At 46.3% G+C, this 19,119-nt stretch overlaps 1 pseudogene; it reads right to left on the bottom strand.

Moving 5' to 3' along the window:
* Positions 1-19,119, bottom strand: part of LOC118258695 (protein scribble homolog) — a 77,239-nt pseudogene that overhangs the window by 28,570 nt on the left and 29,550 nt on the right.

Genomic DNA, 19,119 nt, shown 5'->3' on the forward strand with positions numbered 1-19,119 from the left:
CCACATCAGCCCATTACAGCAGTGTGCTTTGCACTTGTAGCTAGAGCAGCACTGATACCACAACAATGCTTTGGCTATTGCTGAGCAGTGCTGGCACAGCATTAAGACTGTCTCCAACCCGACTCCAAAGGCCAGTAGCCTTTGGGGTGGGCAAGAGGTGGGAAGGGGACATTGCCAGGACAGCAGACCTAAATCGACCAAAGGAATATTCCATAGCATATGACGTCATGCTCAGCAATAAAAGCTGAGGGGGATGAAAGGGGACTAATGGGGGGGACTCTCACTATGAAAGCATTTGTCTTCTGGAGCAACTAATACATGTATTGAGTCCCTGCTTTCCAGGAAGTGGCTGAGCATTGCTTGCTGATGGGAAATAGAGAATAATCTTTTTTCCTTTTGCATTTGTGCACAGACTTTGCTTTTCTTTCATTAAACTGCTTCTATCTCAAAAACCCACAACAAATATCAAGCTACTTCACCAATGAAAAATTTAACACTGGCACAAAATGAAGTAAGATTTGCTCTAAAATGTCATTCAATGTGTTATGGTCTCATGTAAGCTTTTTAACCTGAGTAAAACCTTTGTCATCTTTTCATTATTTTGCTCTGTCTGATGCCAGACTAAACAGGAAATAACTTCCTCACAGGAATTTTGAAAGAACTCAAATGTTTAACTGCAGTACTATTGTCAAAAGTGCATCATCTACCATTAGTGCATCGTCTACCAATGGTAGACATCACTACCATTTACTGTACCAGGACTGACAGTGTCAGTACAACTCAAGTCTACAAAGAAGTATTCTAGAGGGTATCTTGAGAGCTACAGACCAACAAACCTAACTTCTATTCCTTGTAAAATTATAGAGTCAAGAAAGAGTGAAATCTGCAAGCACATGGATAGGTAGCGTTTGTTGGCTAAGAGTTCTAATACTCTCACATCAAAATCCTTCATCTTAACCTCAATAATTAAATAACCCAGGATCATTCACTGCTAGGCTGCCCACAAAGGACTTTACCTTTGAAATGAAGACACCTGGTTCATGAATCCCAAATGGATGGCTTGAATGGTCACTGCCTCCTATGATACTGAGTCCCAGGGGACCACCTGCTTTTACAAGGTGTATTTCCTTGAAGGAACAAGAGGTAGACTCACAAAGAATAAAGGATATCGCATAAGGACCACAAACACTGAAAAACATGGAGTCAGGGATGTTCTGTGTGAGTGAGCACAAAGTAATCTCCCACAGGACAAGAGGGTTACCCATTACTTTTCAGTGCTCCAACAACCCAGTGAGCCAGCCCTCATCAGACTACCACTTCTTCATATGAAAAAGTACAAAGATTACACTATGCCATGTTCTAACAGACAGGCTCACCTCAATGGGATATTGATCCTCCAGGCTTTAATCAGATGGTTCCTTTGCAGTTCCTTGCAGGAAGGTGTCTCTTCAGGTGGGCTCTCCCCATGGCTGGGAGGCGGTGGTGGGGAGTGCACGCGCACTCGTGGCACGCCTGGTGAGTCTCCCTTGCTGAGCTGCTCTGCACCCTCTTTCTCTACCAGCAGCACGATGGTGGGGGAGGGTGCGGTAAGCAGCGCTACTGCCTGATCATGCCTGGCTTCTGTCATGTCTACCCCATTGATCTAGAACAACCTGCAAACTCAGTGTCAGACCATCACACGAATATACCTTGTCATTTTAAGCCCTTAGCAAAGCACCCTAAGGGACCCCATTCTGTGAAAATCTGCCCCTTCCCAAAAGTCTGTAACCAAAGCACTCTGTAACTTACCCCACTTCTTCCTATCTGGCAAAAGGACATGGGCACCTGCTCATTCCCAGCTGACCACCATCCTCTTTCCAGATAGATTACCAACCCCTTTCACCTTCCCTTCCAAACCTCCAGGCCCTATCAGCATCAGTGATGCTCCAGAGGACTACAAACACCAAGTATGATGATGCTGTACCTCCTGGAGTGCTACAAAGCTACTGTCAAGACTATGCCCTTGTTCATTCATTATCAGGAAAGTATCTAGGACTCCTTTTTGGCTTTGCATTCCAGCTTTCTTACTTGGCCATGACAAAAGAAACCCAAGAGGTTGCATTAAAGGAATGGGTTCAAAGATCTTAATATGGGAGAAAGGCAAAAAGCAGTGATTCCCAGAAGTGATGTCACAGTACACTAATGCACCATGGCATCAGCTACCATTGAACTAGGGCATTTGCCCATATCAACCATTCTCAGAGCCCAGACATAGGCACTGAAGAGCTGAAGGACACAACTTGATGTGTGCTAGCTACTGGGCCACTGTTCCCTCATGCTGGGCAAGATTAAGGCAGTCTTGGGAGGATAGTCCTGTGTTGTCAGTTTTAAGCCATAAAAAGTATACCACAGGTATAAAAAGATTTGGAAGCAAAAAGAAACAGACTCAGCTAGTCACGAGTGACTGGCTGGCTGACACAAAAAGAAAAATAGAAATACTTTGGACAAGAAGACATCCAATATGCTATGCCAAATAATATCAAGAATACAAATATAGTCTTGCTATGGTATTGGTGAAAGAGACAATGCTCTGGACACAGAGATGCTTCCAGTACATACATGGAAGCAGCAATGTCATTTGTACAAAGCACTGAAGAGACCTCATCTGAAAAAATGTATGCTATTCTCATACTTCACACTAAAGAAATAAGGAAATCTAACATAAGTTATCAAAATGCACAGAGAAATGCTTGTGGGACAAGAAGGGGAACAGAGAGCCTTTCCTACAAAAATAAGATACAAAGTAGCTTGACTAGAAAATCAAAGGAACAGGAAGGATGTGACTGTTCTCCAAGAGGAAGGCTATTCTGTACAAGGGACAGAGCATCAAGAGGAGAGCTAAGTTAAAGAATGCTGCCAGAAGCACCAAACTTGCCATGACAACATTAACATTGAAAATTAAAAGGTTTCTAGTCCATAGTTTTTATAACAGCTGTTAATAACAGCTGTTAAGATGGAGTTTGATCAACTTATGAAATAATAACATGACTTTTTAACTGCCACAGCAACTGGATTTTGTAGCCTGATTCCTCACTGTCTAATTCCTAGAAATATTGTAACTATTCCCAGGCTCCTTTCAAGAAAGCAGTTTCTGGGCAAAGTTGACTGTGCACTGTCTGACAAGGCTTTGTCCAGAAAACTTCATAAACACTACCACCACCCTCAACCAATCTGCACTATCCGATCCACAGTCAAATGTGCTTATTCTGCTTATGACACAGAGGCTTCAGCCTGCAGTGGGTTTTTTGTCAGACTATCAGCAATATTACCCTGCTCACTAGTTATCTTCTGACTATCACATAAAAAGCAGATGAGATAGCCCTACACTCCTAGTTGTGACATGGTCAGGAAACTCTCAGCCCCACAGCCTGTCCTCTGATACTCAGACATCTGTTCCAAAGGGACATCTTTGGCACCAACTACAGAGGCCTAACAAGGATGTGAAGATGTGCCAGCCTGCACATACATGCAGGAAGAGGCTCTAGGAAGGATGCAAAAGTACCTGGGTAACGGCTATTCAGCATAAAAGGCAATAAGCAGGAAAGATAATAAATTAAACAGAGAGATGCACAAACCTAATGAAAAGCAGTTGACAGAGAAAAGTCTCAAGACCCTCATGGATGGATCATTAAATCATTCAAAAGGTAACATTGAAGAAGTGTGACCAAAAACTTGGTAATGAAGATTATCATGGGTTGTCAGAACAGCTCTCACAGGAAAAAGCAAACTCACTACAGGAAGTTTTAAAAGGGATTGTGCAAATGTGCAAAATTTATGATGGGATGTTTAGGGGAAGAATCACACCTAGGGAAAGGGAGGGGCCAAGGAGAGGGGGAGAAGGAGTATGGGAAAACAGAGAAGGTAGAGAACAAGAGCAGCTGATCACAGGCGAACAGGCTGCCTGACAGTATGCTTGTCTGGGAAAGCCCTGTGCCTGATCACCACAGTCTGCTCTACCTTTTTATCATATCCTGTTCCTATTTACTGTGTGAATTTGTTCTTTATTCTGCATATGTACTAGCGCAAGACCCACTAGTAAAACTCATGCTGAACTAGCCAGCAAGTAGGAATCCAGTATCTGGAAAAACCCAGCAGCTGGCTCAGAGACTGAATAAAAGGCTCAGGGTCTGACCAAAGAGCTTTGAAGAACTTGATATTTGGGCCAGAAACTGAAGAGACCTGCAAATGTGAATTTGCATGGTGGTTAAGTGAGGGAGTGCACATGTATGTTCCGCAAGCAAACCTTAAACCTGATTAGCCATTGGGTAGAAACAGGGTTAAGCCATTTGTGTTGTTCATGCCCTATGAGAACCATTCATCTTTATATGGAAGCCTGAAAAAGTACTTCCTCCTTTCCTGTCTGTGCAAATCCATGGCCAGTTGTGCCTGTAGGGCTGGACCTGGGAATGGGGAAAAGCAGCTGCCTCACATCTAGTGGACTGGTAAGGAAGGATCCTCTTAGATCCTCCTGTCTGAGAGATGCAGCAATTTTTAATGGAGATGACATGCAGATGCAGCTTGGCCCTTAGGCTTTTATCACCAGATGAAGGCCCTACATGTTTCACAGAGAGACCTGCAGTAGCAGCATGCACTCTTGACTTCGTGCATTCCACTCTGAAAAGTGAGCTCTGTTATTCTTCCAGCACTGATGAGAATGGTCAGAGCACAAGTATACAGTAGTACTTCCCCAGACTCCAACGAATGAGGTCACAAGAACTCCCTGAGTCAGAGGTATGTCATACACCACAGCTCTTGACAGCATTTTCCGCATGAGCTTCTCTGTTGCCTGGCAATCATGATACCTTCTCAGCTCTTGGATAGCAAGTTTTCAGTGGCCCTTATTGCTGTGTCTCTACATAACAAGAGAACAAGGGCAACAGGAGCAGTTGAGCTATCAGAATGCACAGAGGAAGGGAAAGAGTATCATCTGTCCATGCCACAGGGAGCTACAGATCTCTAGCAAATTTCTTAGTGGTCAGACTGCTCTTTAGGACCCTCACATATCACTTGGTACCACTACTGTTCTCAGTCTCCCCCAGATTAAGTATTCTTCCTTCTACTCCCAGTTCTATCCCCCCCAAAACAGCTGCCCTTAGCCACTGCTCCCAGTCCTGCACCCTCCCTGCTAGATTCCCATCCAATGACTCAAACTTTCCAACATTCCCCCATGCAGCTCCCTGTCCCATTTGCTTTCTGCCCCATCTTCCACTACCAAGATGACTCTCAAGATGCCTGTCACAATTGTGTCAGGGTGCTATTCATAAGAGACACTAGAATATGAGGAAGGCTGGAGAGTTAGTAATCAATCACCGGTGAGTTTTGTGGGGTATTAACTTTGAAGAGAGATCTAGGCTGGGCTCTTCAATCCATGTACTCAAAGCTCCCTGAAGAATGTAAAAGGAGCTATCCTGGTCCTTCCCTGCAGAGAAGTCTGGGATGATATAGAGCACAGGGGAAGGATATGAAGCTGTGCTGTATTCCTTCTCCCAAGAAAACAAAAAATCTTTGGCAAAGTGATACAGAAGCATGACTAGGAGACCATGGCTTTGGCAAACAGGCTTCTGCCTGCTGGACCTGTGAAACCACCTGTATCTTAACCAGGGCCCTCTTGCTTTCCCCATAGGGGAACACAAGCAACCTACACAGCATATCCTGTGGATCATCATGTCCTGAAAAGCCCTCCAATAAAAATGGGCCATCAATGCTTCAGAAGAGTTGTGGTAAAGACAGAATTTGTGTGATGCTGTGTGGGCACTGTTTTGAAGTGAACAGGCACTCCTTCAACATCCAGTATCACTGGGCCAGGACAGTTCCACAGGTCTGACCTAGCAGCGGATTTGGCCAGAGACAGGGCAAAACTCACACAGCTTGCTCATGAGTCTCTTAGAATGAGCAGAACATCTCAAGGACAACTATCACCAAGAAGATACAAGAGGCCTCAGGATTTAACACTACCACCACCATGTGGATACTGTGAACCCCACAAGCAGGAAAGGCAGAATAGCAGCTGCTACCAGGAGGTACACCTGCTGGAGTTGCTACAGTTAGACACTTGCTGGAAGGTGCAGAAGTTATGTGAATAGTCTAGACTAGGTAAGGATTATCCTGAAAGATAAAAATTTGTACCTGATTTCTTAAGTGATCACAAGATTTGAGCTGCAACTGATGCTCTACACCACAGCTTTTATGACTGCACATAGTTCAGCACAGGAAATATCCTTGAGAGCAGAAGACCATGCTCATGGGTATATTCCTTACCTATGCAATAACACTGCACATATTGTTGCAGTGAGGTGTGTCAGAGGACTAAGGACAGCAAAACCTTCATCCACATCAAAATCTAACAGTGCTCCTGAGTTCTGTAAGCCTTGGGCTCATACAAAGCAGTCTGAAGACACTGCAAGCTATTACTAGGGAATTAGATCTGCGTTCCTACGAAGATGCCCATGGATATAAATATAGCTGCTAATGAGGGGTAAATGGGGTTTGACTTCTGACTCCATTCTGAGATCTTGTGTTTCCTTCTTGCCACAGGTAGAGCCAATTAATACCACATGATGGTCTGTGTGCCTGTAATCATGCCTGCCAGTCATGCCTCTGTACCAGTGGAGCATCAAAAGATGAGCAAAACCAAAATAATTTAGGCTATGGGGAGGGAGTCTTTTATCAGGGAGTGTAATGATAGGAGAAAGGGTAACTACTTTAAACTAAAAGAGGGTATTTGGATTAGATATTAGGAAGAAATTCTTCACGATGAGTGAGGGTGGTGAGGTAGTGGAACAGGTTGCCCAGAGAAGTTGTGGATGCCCCCGTCCCTGGAAGTGCTCAAGGCTGGGCTTTGGGCAACCTGATCCAGTGAAAGGAGACCCTGTCCATGGCAGGGGGATGGAACTAGGTGGTCTTAAGGTCCCTTCCAACCTTCCAAACCGTTCTATGATTCTGCTATTCTGTCTGGCAACAGTCAGGGTCAATGCTTGATTCTGGGAGGGGGTGGGGAGCCCTAGCAAGGACAGAGAGATGCTGTACTGTGTTCAAGTCTCTTGTCAAGATATACCTGTCAGACCTGGGCTAAAGCTCCACTAAAATTTTGTGCCAGAGCAAATACAACACAGCCCCCAGCCTAGGGATAGAGCAGACAGAAGCCAGCACTGACAAGGCTGTATCAGTGCTTACTCACACCAGCTCTGTGGTAACACATGCTCTTACCACAACAGCTGGATCAGAAACCCACCACCAGCACCAGGATGCAGGAGCTTTCACTTGGAGGCAGCATGCAAGCTTGGGAAGAGGGTCAGGAGACTCAGCAGACTCTCCCCCACAGGAGGGAGAGGAGGTGACACATTAGGCAGACTTGAGGTTAGAGGCAGCAGTGAGATCCATATCACTGGCACAAACAGGAAGGGAAACCGGCGCCAGAGTTTGAAATGAAAGCAGGGGGAAGCACTCCGATGTGCCCTGCCCAGCTCCACACTGCCATCAGGCAGCCTCCCTCCTCTTCAGCCTATACTGACCCCTGCCACCTGGCAGGGAGCAGCTGTCAGCTGTGCCTCAGAATGTCCCTTCCCACACATCCTGCTTTGGCACAGCTCTCCAAGGCTGTCCTACAAGGCTCTGGAGGGACACCAGGCTAGGGCAGTGCTGTCATATCACCCATATTACCTCTCTCTAGTACAGCCCTGACTACTGCGTACTGTCCCTCTGGGAACATGCTCACACACTGCACTCAGGGAAAGAAGGAGCCATTAACTGTACCCACTGCCAGTCACAGACTGCTAAAAGACAGGGAGAGAACCAGCAAAATTAAGCGCTCTCACAGAAGACCAAGGAGATGAAAAAAAGACCCTCAAAATCCAGCTTCAAAGACAGGAACACACCTCCTGTCTGAGGAAGGGCAGGGAGCTGCATTTGTGCCTGCTGTCCCAAGAGCAGCGAGTCAGACCCCTTCCAGACCCTCCTGCCCTTCCCTGCATACCCGCACTCACCGAGATGACCCTGTCTCCTACATGCAGGATCCCATCCCGATGGGCTGCACCACCCTCTGCAATTCGTGGGATAAAGATCCCCTGAAAGACAATCAGAAAGGTCAGAGTGGCCTTGCACCTCCCCTCACCAGAGCTTTGCTTTCCAGAATCGCTCCCTGACACCAGGCAGGTCTCAGCTCTTTCCCCTTTGCAGAGCCCTCCCCTGCCCTGGCACTTCCCCTTCATTCCTCACTCAGCACAACCCTCTTCTGCTTCTGGAGCCACCTACAGCAAAGACTTCATGTGGCCAAGAGCCCAGAATATGTCAAGAGGACACTGGCAGGATTAAATGTCACTGTCAGGAATTGTAAGCCTCAGCCCCACCTCCTTTTGAACTTCTCTCTTTCCCTGACTTAAGAGCAGATTCTGGCTCTCAGTGAGACACAGACTGCCTGGCTCAGCAACTCAGAGTTCCTGGGCAGAGTTCCTATGCTGCCTCAAGCAATGTAAGGAAGACCCCGTGCTCCTCCCTCATGATGTGCCGGGAGTTGGGATTGAGCATCTTCCCTCCCAAGGAATCATTACTAACCGTGTCACCAGCCCGGTAGGGTGTGGAACCTTTGCCACCAGCAATGCTGAAGCCCAGACCCTTCTCATTGCGCATAAGGCAGGTGGAGTATCTCTCCGTGGGAGGTGTCCCCTCAGGCCGCTCTGGGAAGCGTAGGCCACCTCACCTCTCACGAGGGCTGTAGTCATCCTCAGGGTGAAGCGGTGTGATGGTGATGGCATTCTCTGGCTCCACCATCCGCTCCCGCAGGACTGTCATGGAGACAGAGCTTCCCGATCCACGCAGAGCTTCCACTGCCACATGATACTCAGCACAATGCAAGGATACGCCATTCACCTGGGGACAAAAAGAGCCAGGCACAACCCTCCCTTTGTGGGGAGATCTTCCAACAGCCTACAAAGACAGCTCCAGTCTTAGCAGTCAGTGTCCAACAAAAATATAGCTCATCTCCTAGCGCTGCAACCCTGTTCCAAGAGGGACACGACAGACCTCACCTGCTACCTCACAAGGGAGCTTCCCTGTACTCATAAAGCATGTGCTGCCTAAATACATAATACAATGGCTAGTGGGTGGGGCTCAAAGGGTTGTACTGAATGGGGTAAAATCATCCTGGCAGCCAGTCACTAGTGGGGTTCCACAGGGCTCCATTTTAGGGCCAGATCCCTTTAATGTTTTTATAAACAATCTGAATGCAGGACTCAAATGCATACTAAGCAAGTTTGCAGACAACATTGAATTAGGAGGAACTGTTGACTCCCTTGAGGGTAGAGAGGCCTTGCAGTGGGATCTGGACAAATTAGAAGGCTGGACAGTCACCTCCTGCAAGAAATTTAGCAAAAGCAAGTGCTGGATTCTGCACCTGAGATGGGGCAGCCCTGCATATATGCACAGGCTGGGGGATGAGAGGCTGGAGAGCAGCCCCACAGGAATAGATCCGGGGGTTCTGGTTGACAGCAAGTTGAGTATGAGTCAACAGTGTGCCCTGGCAGCCAAAAGGGCCAATTGATCCTGAGGTGCATCAGGCACGGCATTGCTAGCCAACTGAGGGAAGTGATTGTCTTACTCTACTCTGAGGTAGTGCGGCATCACCTTGAGTACTGTGTATAGTTTTGGGTGCCACAATATAAGAAGGACATAAAACTATTACAGATTGTCCAAATGAGGGTGATGCATCTAGAGGGGAAGACATATGAGGAGCAGCTGAAGTCACCTGGATTGTTCAGCCCCGAGAACAGACTGAGGGAGGTCTCATCACAGCCTGCAGCTTCCTCACAAGGGGAGCGGAGGGGCAGGTGCTGAGCTCTTCTCTCTGGTGACAGCAACAGGACCTGAGGGAACGGCATGGAGCTGTGACAGGGGAGGGTCAGGCTGGATATTAGGAATGGGTTCTTCACTGAGAGGGTGGCTGGGCACTGGAACAGTTCCCCAGGGACATGGTCATGGCCCCAAGCCTGCAGGATTTTAAGAAGCTTTGAACAATGCTCTCAGAAATATGGTTTGATTTTTGGGTGCTCCTGTGTGGACCCAGGAATTGGACTTGATGATCCTTGTGGGTCCCTTCCAACTCAGGATTTTCTATGGTTCTGCAATACATCTCCAAGGTAGCCCCTGCCAAGCACAGGAAAGGCTCTTTCGGTGAAGGGGAATTCTCTTCCACAGGAAGCCTCATCCGCCCCGTCACCTCTACCATCCCCACAAGGCAGCAAACCCCAGGCAGCTAACTAAAAGATAAATGGCAATGTTAATTAAACAACCTACTCTTTGAGCTAGGGGGGATTTTGTTTTCTCCTTGTGCAGCTCCTGATGCTTAATTTGGCTTACAGACTAGTGCAATGTACTTATGCATCAACCCACACCTCTCCATCCACTCTCTAGTCATTAGAAATATTAGCTAGGTTCTTACCTCCAGAAGCTTGTCCCCAGCACAAACCCCTGCACGAGCTGCAGGTCCCTCTTCTGACACACGGGAAATAAAGACGCCCTGGAAAAACACTCTGTGTTAAAAGAAGTGGAGTCCATTCCTCAACCATGTAAAGTGTGGAAGGAAAGTAGTCCACCCCCTTCAACTTAAGGGAAAGGGGAAAATCCCTTGCCAATCCCATACCCTGGCTCTGGGGACAAGACATCCACATCACTCCGTTGAGGAGTTGGTGGAAAGGGGAAAAAAATTCCCGTTCCAGGGCTACCCCACATGTGACGAAAAGGAAAAGGGAAGGAAACAGTAATCCTTTTCCAGTAGGATGAGAACAGCACAGCTGATGCTATCATGTGTGGAAGACAACCCTATACATTTCTCCTTTTGAGTCCTGTACCTCAGGACACAAGTGGGAAAGAAACTGCTGCTCTCGTTGCTGCTCTTGGTGGTCAGTAGTCTGAATGTTTGAGAAGTTGTGCTCCAGCCCCCTGCTCCTCATCAGGTCAAGGGTTGCTCTCCACCTTGCTCTGTGAAAGCCCAGTCCAACCACCACAAAGCTCTTACATATGGAAATCCAACGTCCATCTACAGAGAACTAGTCCCTGAAAAATGGGTGCTTCAATAATTATGCAGTCCAAGGTCTTACCTCATTGTCACCCTTATAAGGGGTGGAGCCCTTGCCCCCTGCGATGCTGATGCCCAGCCCCCCTGTCTGCCGCACGATAATCAGTGTCAACTGGAAGCAGAATGAACACAGGTTACAGGTCAGTGCAGGCATGGAAGATGCCAAAAACATCTTGAAGAGGAAGAGATGACTACTTCAGAGAATAAGCACAAGAGTATAGACTTTATCTGCATGCATCTGCTCATGTATTTGTGTAAGCTGTGGTGTCGATGCTTCAAAGGTACCAAAGTCGCAATACATATATACAAACCAGTTTTCACAGTTGAGTTCTGAACTATATCTCAAGACCAACAGTTAGTTTGCCTGTATTGAACACACTGGAATGAGATGTCCACCACAAAGTAAACTGAGAAAGAGTGGAATGGGACTGGATAAGAAAACAGGGATAGTGTTCATATCACAGCCCAGATCTACCACATAGCTCTCTTTGAGGTGCAATTCCATACAGCTACTGGGAGATTAAGGATCACCCCAATATAACATGCAGTAACAAGAATGGCACATGTTCCAGAATACACTGGGACAGATACTTGGCTTTACTCTGTTGATGGAAATCAATGTGTGATTCTGGAAAAGCCATCTGTCTTGTTCAGTGGCTCCTTCCTCTTCTCCACTCTGCACGTGCAGGCTCAGGAATGTAGCTGTGCAATCCAGAAGCCTCTTCTTCCTATCTCCCATTTCCACGTACCAAATTAAGGCCCCTTCCAATAGCAAAACTCTCCTCAAACTTGAACTGAAATTGCCTATATTCAGGACACTAGCAAGAACTGTTTGTGTTGCCCCAAGTCATGAGAAGGAAGGTAAGGAGCATGTGGTAGGAAACGGAAAGGAATGGGATAGGCAGGGCTCCCTCGGGGATCTGTCAGGGCCAAGGACCAAGGAGCTGGTGATGCAAGTGATGGAAATGTACACAGACTTCTGGAGAGAACCAAATTTACTGTCCTCCAGATGTCACTTCTCTGGAAACAAAGTCCAGAACAGGGAGTAGCTGCTGCAGAGGTTTCTAGCTTCAACATCAGATCCACTTGGCTTTGGCCAGGCCACAAGGCAGTCAACAAAGGAAGCAGGAGAGCCCTTCCTTAATGCCCTCCCTTCAAATGTTTCTTCATTTTCTACAGTGACAAAAGCAACAGCTTGTGGGGCCTTCACATTCTACTAAGATCAAAAACCCCAGGAAACACAGAATCAGACTGAGGATCTTTGCCATTTCCTTTGTGCCCAGTCAATGGCATAGTAGAAAGGTGCCAGAATCTTCACAAGCTAACCCTGGATTCTAGACAGACCATACATACATTGTCTGTAGTGCGAGACCTAGAGACTGAGTTAAATCCAAGTACTGAAAGACATGGATTATTCAGATGAGACAAAAATGTGGTGGGCATAAAATAGCATTGTATATCATTGACAGCACACTTTAAAACTGCTTATACATTACATAAACTCTTCTTGTGTGAAAAAGTCTATTAGGATCTAAGTGAAAATACTCACTTTATTCTCCAGTCTCACTGGATTTTGATAATGCTATAAAGGCTTTTATCTAATTTGATTAAAAACTGTCAATTTGTCTACAGAAGACTTGGTTCCCATATGTAGATTATAGAGAATTCTAATAACAGGATCCAGATATTTCTGAGTAAGATAGCTGACGATTTTGCTCAGTGACTGAATATGACAAGATTGCTGTTTTTGACTTGCTTTTGACAATCAACAAGGAATATATGATGTCACTGGTTGAAGTCACTTTCAGTTTCACGCTAAGCTGATTGTTGAAACTAACTGAAAGACAAACCACAAAACAACGTATTTCACAAATTCACAGAAACCAGACCAAAAATATCAGGAAATCTGCCAGAAAAGTCAACTGTGCTGAGGGTTAAGAACCGCAGGTCTATCAATGTAAATTGAAAAAACAAAACACCAATGAGGAACAAAGTGTAACTAAATTTAAAGACACTGCTGGAACAACAGCAAATGGGGTTGCATGGGACATAAATATATTTAGGCTAGAAAGAAGATTTCCAACTCCCAAAGCAAGTAAGTTCTCCCATAAAATATTGTGGTAAGAAACAAAACTGGTGAATGTTTGTTTGAAGTCTATGGAAAGACTATGAAATTAATATATACCTGACAAAAAAGAAACCTTACAGAAAAGGTTCCAGTAGCCTATAAGTGTCTTTTAGTTTTACATTCAGTGCTAAGAAGATGATGAAGGGTCTAGAATGGAAGATGTATGAAGAGCAGTTGAAGTCACTTAGTTTGTTCAGTGCAGATAAGAGGAGGCTGAGGGGAGGCCTCATGGCGGCCTGCAGCTTCCTCACTAGGGGAGCGGAGGGGCAGGCACTGAGCTCTGCTCTCTGGTGACAGTGACAGGACCCGAGGGAACGGCATGGAGCTGGGACAGGGGAGGGTCAGGCTGGATATTAGGAACAGGTTCTTAACTGAGAGAGTGATTGGGCTCTGGAACAGGTTCCCCAGGGACATAGTCATGGCCCCAAGCCTGCTGGAGTTTGAGAAGCCTTTGGACAATGCTATCACACATATGGTCTGACTTCTGGGTGCTCCTGTGTAGAGCCAGGAATTGGACTTGATGATCCTTGTGGGTTCTTTCTAAGTTGGGATATTCTATGACTTTATTTCATACAATGGCTAAGACACTGCTTTTTGCACTGAAATACTAAATTATGCCTTCCTAAAAGTGTAACTGTCCTAGAGCTGCTTTGACTTTCATTCAAGAAAACATTTGTCCTAACAGCAGGGGATGGTACTGTTACCACCCCTGCACACTCTTGTCAATGACTTGTCTGTGTATTTATTTCTCTTGCATTTATGCTCTTAGAACCACAGACCCACCCAGCGCCCAACAGTGGTTCATCTCAGACTTAACAACAGATCTGTGATATTCCCCACCTAGAAACATGCTGCTCATCTGGTTCTGGTTCCTTACAGCAGCAGAATAGGCAAACGTTCATTAAGTGGGCAACATGTCTGGTATTTCTTCCTAGTTCCTCCCAGACAGGCAAGCATGCATGCCCTCAGTAGAAATGTGCTGCTCAGACAGGAGTAAAGTGGGAAAATGGCAAAGACTTCAGCCTGAAGTTGGCATTTCCCTGAACTGGAGACTAGGAAAAAAACATTTATCATACTGATTGCACCAAAGTAAAAAACAACAGTTACACTTCCCTCCCCTCTCCTCTACCTCTCTCAGTCTCATCTTTGTTTCTGCCTCTAAGTCTCTGGGGAACACACTCAAACAAATGCAAGAGTTGGTAGGGCTGATTGATAGGGCTTTAAACTAGATTTGAAGGAGGAAAGGGACAAAACTGGACCTGCCAGTGATAAGCTATGGGACTGCTTGCCAAAAATTGAGGGACTGTGTGCTAGCAAGACCCTTCACTCTGCCGCACAAGGGGCTGGGTTCAATGAAGCACATCTGAAATGTTTCTACACAAATGCATGCAGCATGAGAAACAAGCAAGAGGAGCTAGAAGCCCTGGTCCAGTTCCAGAGCTATGACATCGTTGTCATAAGTGAAACCTGTTGGGAAGAGGTCTGTGACTGGTGTGTTACAATGGACGGTTACAGGCTCTTCAGAAAGAATAGGCAGAGCAGGCAAAGCGGGAGGGTGGCACTCTATGTAACAGAGGCACTGGACCATACAGAGCTTGCGGCTGGCAACAATGCAGTTGATAGGCTCTGGGTAAGGATTAACAGACAAACAAATATAAAGGAGATGTCATTGCAAGAGTCTACTACAGACCACCTGGCCAGGATGACAATGACACTGATGAATTATTCCTTAAGGAACTGAGAGACACTTCTAGATTGGCTGTCCCTGTCTTTATGGGGGACTTCAGGACTTTAACCTGCCAGATGTCAACTGGGAATATCACATAGCTGAGACGAAAAGGTCCAGGAGATTCCTGAAGCACCCTGATGGGCTAAAGTTGCACCAGGGGAGGTTTAGGTTGGATATTAGGAAGAACTTCTTTACTGAAAGGGTTGTTAGGCATTGGAATGGGCTGCCCAGGGAAGTGGTTGAGTCACCCTCCCTGGAGGTCTTTAAAAGATGTTTAGGTATAGAGCTTAGTGATATGGTTTAGTGGAGGACTTGTTAGTGTTAGGTCAGAGGTTGGACTAGGTGATCTTGGAGGTCTCTGCCAACCTAGATGATTCTGTGATTGATGATAACTTAGTACTTGTACTAAGAGAGCTGACTAGGAAAGGTGCCCTCTAGGACCTGTTGCTTGTAAACAGGGAGGGTCTTGTGGGTGAAGTGGCAATAGGTGGTCACCTTGGCCATAGTGACCACGAAGTAGCCAAGTTTAAAATCTTTGGCAATAGGAGGAAAACTGCCACCAAACTTCAACCTTGGACCTGGGGAAAGCAGACTTCAGACAGCTCAGGGAACTAGTTAGTGAGGTCCCCTGGAAAGTGCTTTTAAACACACTGGGGTCCAACGTTACTGGTCATTTTTTAAGTACCATCTCCTAAGAGCACAGGAACAGGGAATTCCAAAATGTTGGAAGTCAAGCAGGAGGGGCAGGCTGGTCTGGCTGAACAGGGATCTTCTTCAAGTGCTTAGGCAGAAAAAGAAAGCATATGGTCACCAGAAACAAGGTTGGGTGACATGGGAGAACTATGCAGAATCACAGAATGGTTGAGGTTGGAAGGGACCTCTGGAGATCATCTAGTTCAACTCTGTGGCTGAGCACAATCACCTAGGGCACATTACACAGGATTGCACTCAGGCGGGTTTTGAATATCTCCTACGAAGGAGACTCCACAACCTTTCTGAGCAACCTGTTCCAGTGCTCTGTTCACCCTTACAGTAAAGAAATGTTTCCTCATATTCAGCCAGAACTTCATGTGTTTCAGTTTGTGCCCATTGCATCTTGTCTTGTCACTGGGCATCACTGAAAAGAGTCCAGCCCCATCCTCTTGACACGCTCCCTTCAGATAGTTGTACGCATTGATCAGATCCCCTTCTCAGTTTCCTGTTCTCCAGGCTAAGCAGGCCCAGCTCCCTCAGCCTGTCCTCATACAATAGGTGCTCCAGTCCCCTAATCATCTACGTAACCCTCCTGGACTCACTCCAGGAGCTCCATGTCCCTCTTGTACTGGGGAGCCCAGAACTGGACACAATACTCCAGGAGAGGTGTCACCAGCGCTAAGTAGATAGGCAGGATCACCTCCCTTGACCTGCTGGCAACACTCTTCCTAATGCACCCCAGGATACTGTTGGCCTTCTTGGCCACAAGGGCACATTGTTGGCTCATGGTTAACCAGGACTCCCAGGTTCTTCTCTGCAGGGCTGCTCTCCAGCAGGTCAGCTCCCAGCCTTTACAGGTGCATGGGGTTATTCTGCCCAAGGTGCAGGACCCTGCATTTGCCTTTGCTGAACTTCATGAGGTCCCTTACTGCCCAGTGCTCCATCTTGTCCAGGTATGGATGGCAGCACAGCCCTCTACGGGGTTACAGGGATTCTGCTCACCTTTGTAGGGAGAGAATTTGTGCAGGCAAGGCTCAATTGAAGCCGGAGAGCAGTGTGTGGGACAATAAAAAAGGCTTTTTTAAGTATGTTAACAGAAAAAGGATGACCAGAGCAAACATTGGGCTGATACTTGATGAGGATGGTCACCTAACAAACAGGGACATAGACAAAGCAGAGATGTTTAATGCATTTTTCACCTCTGTCTTCAACATCAGTGATGGGCTCTGGGACACCAGCTGCCCTGAATGGGAGGACCATGACTGCGGGAACGATAAACTCCCAGTCAACCCCAAACTTGTGCAGGATTCACTGCTCCACCTGGGTGCATAGAAGTCCATGGGGCCTGATGGGATTAAACCCAGGGTACTGAGAGAGCTGGCTGATGTCATTGCAGGACCTCTTTCAATTATTTTTTAATGGTGGAATCTGGAGAGGTCCCAACTGACTGGAAGCTGGAAAATGTGGTCCCAATTTTCAAGAAGGGCAAGAAGGAAGATCCTGGCAATTACAGGCCTGTAAGTCTCACTCAGTGCCTGGTAAAATCATGGAGAAGATTATTCTAGGAGTTATTGAAAAACATCTGAAGGACAACACAGACCATGGTTGTAGCCAACATGAATTCACAAATTAATTTCCTTTTACGAAAAGATCACTCATCCAGATGACCAAAGGAAGCTGGTCAATGTAATCTTTCTGGATTTCAGTAAAGCTTTCAATACTGTCTCTCACAGTGTCTTTCTGGACAAAACAACCAGAATACAGTTAGATAAGAGCATAACAAGATGGGTGAACATTTGGCTGACACGTTGGGCCCAAAGGGTTCTTGTAAATGAGGCTGCATTGGGATGGCAACCTGTCAGTAGTGGGGTTCCCCAGGGCTCCATTTTAGGACGATTCCTCTTCAATGTTTTCATAAACAATTTGGATGTAGGACTTGAAGGTTTTTTGAGCAAGGTCACTGACGATACAAAATGGGGTGGAGCTGTTGACTCCGTCGAGGGTGGTGAGACCTTGCAAAGAGCTCATAGAATCATAGAATATCCCGAATTGGAAGGGTCCCAGAAGGATCATTGAGTCCAACTTCTGGCTCCACATAGGTCTACCCAAAAATCAGAATTCAGACCATATCACTGAGAGCATAGTCTAAACACTTCTAAAACTCCGACAGACTTGGTGCTGTGACTACATGTTTGTCCAGATCTACGATCTGGACAAATTAGAGAGCTAGACAGTCACCAACAATATGAAGTTTAATAAGAGCAAGTGCCAGGTCCTGCAGCTGGGAAGGGGCAGCCCTGGCTATACATACAGACTGAGGACAAGATGTTGGAGAGCAACAGCACAGAAAGAGATCTGGGGCTTTTGGTTGACAACAAGCTGAATATGAGCCAGCAGTGTGCCCTGGCAGCCAGGTGGGCCAACCGTATCCTGGGATGCATCAAGCACAGCATTGCTAGCCAGTCAAGGGAAGAGATTGTCCCTTTATACTCTGCACTGGTGTGGCCTCGCCTCAAGTACTGTGTGTATTTTTGGGCGCCACAGTATAAGAAAGATATAAAACTGTTATAGAGTGTCCAGAGGAAGACTACAAAGATGGTGAAGGGTCTGGAGAGGACCCAAGGAAACGGCTTGAAGCTGTGACAGGGATGGTTCAGGCTGGATGTTACAAACAGGTTCTTCACTGAGAGGGTGGTCAGGCACTGGAACAGGCTCCCCAGGGAAGCGGTCACGGCACCGAGCCTGCTGGAATTCAAGAGGCATTTGGGCAATGCTCTCAGACACATGGTCAGATATTTTGGGTCATCCTTTGGGAACCTAGGAGTTGGACTCAATGATCCTTGTTAGTCCCTTCCAACTCGGAATATTCTCTGATTCTAAGGACTGGTTCAAGTCTAACCTATTTTTCATCGATTTTTGGTATAGCAATCTTTTAACAGATTCTCTTGATCCTGTGAGATTTTCCAAATTGCACTGAGTAAATGTATACCTTTCTAGAGAAACTAGAAGCATTGCACATATGGTCAGGCTTACTTTTCTCTAGCAGCCAGGGATATCTGAATATTGCCCAACGGACTTGGAACAGTATTTAGTGCTGTGTCCTACAAAATGCCAACTAAGGATTTTTGCAACTTGTTCTTGGCAGAGGCACAGCAGATACAGAGGCAGAAATCTAGACATTTACAGGGTTCAGCAGACCAAGTATCTGCTGCTCTTCAGAGCCTGCTGAAAGACCAAGTTGTTCCTCCAGACATACCCAAAGGAGCGAGGGTTTAAGGGCTTTATTTCTGGAAGGCAGCAAGTTTCTGCATGCATAGACATCTTTTTATAGCATGCTATACATTTAGAGGCAGTGTCTGATCCCTGGATTTACTCCACTTGAAACTTTAGATGAGACTGGGTTGTCAACAGTGACTTGGAAAAGGCAAATATTCAATAAATACTTCTGATCTGTATTTAGAT

This window comes from Cygnus atratus, chromosome Z (assembly GCF_013377495.2).
Source record: "Cygnus atratus isolate AKBS03 ecotype Queensland, Australia chromosome Z, CAtr_DNAZoo_HiC_assembly, whole genome shotgun sequence".
In the NCBI taxonomy this organism is placed as follows: Eukaryota; Metazoa; Chordata; class Aves; order Anseriformes; family Anatidae; genus Cygnus; species Cygnus atratus.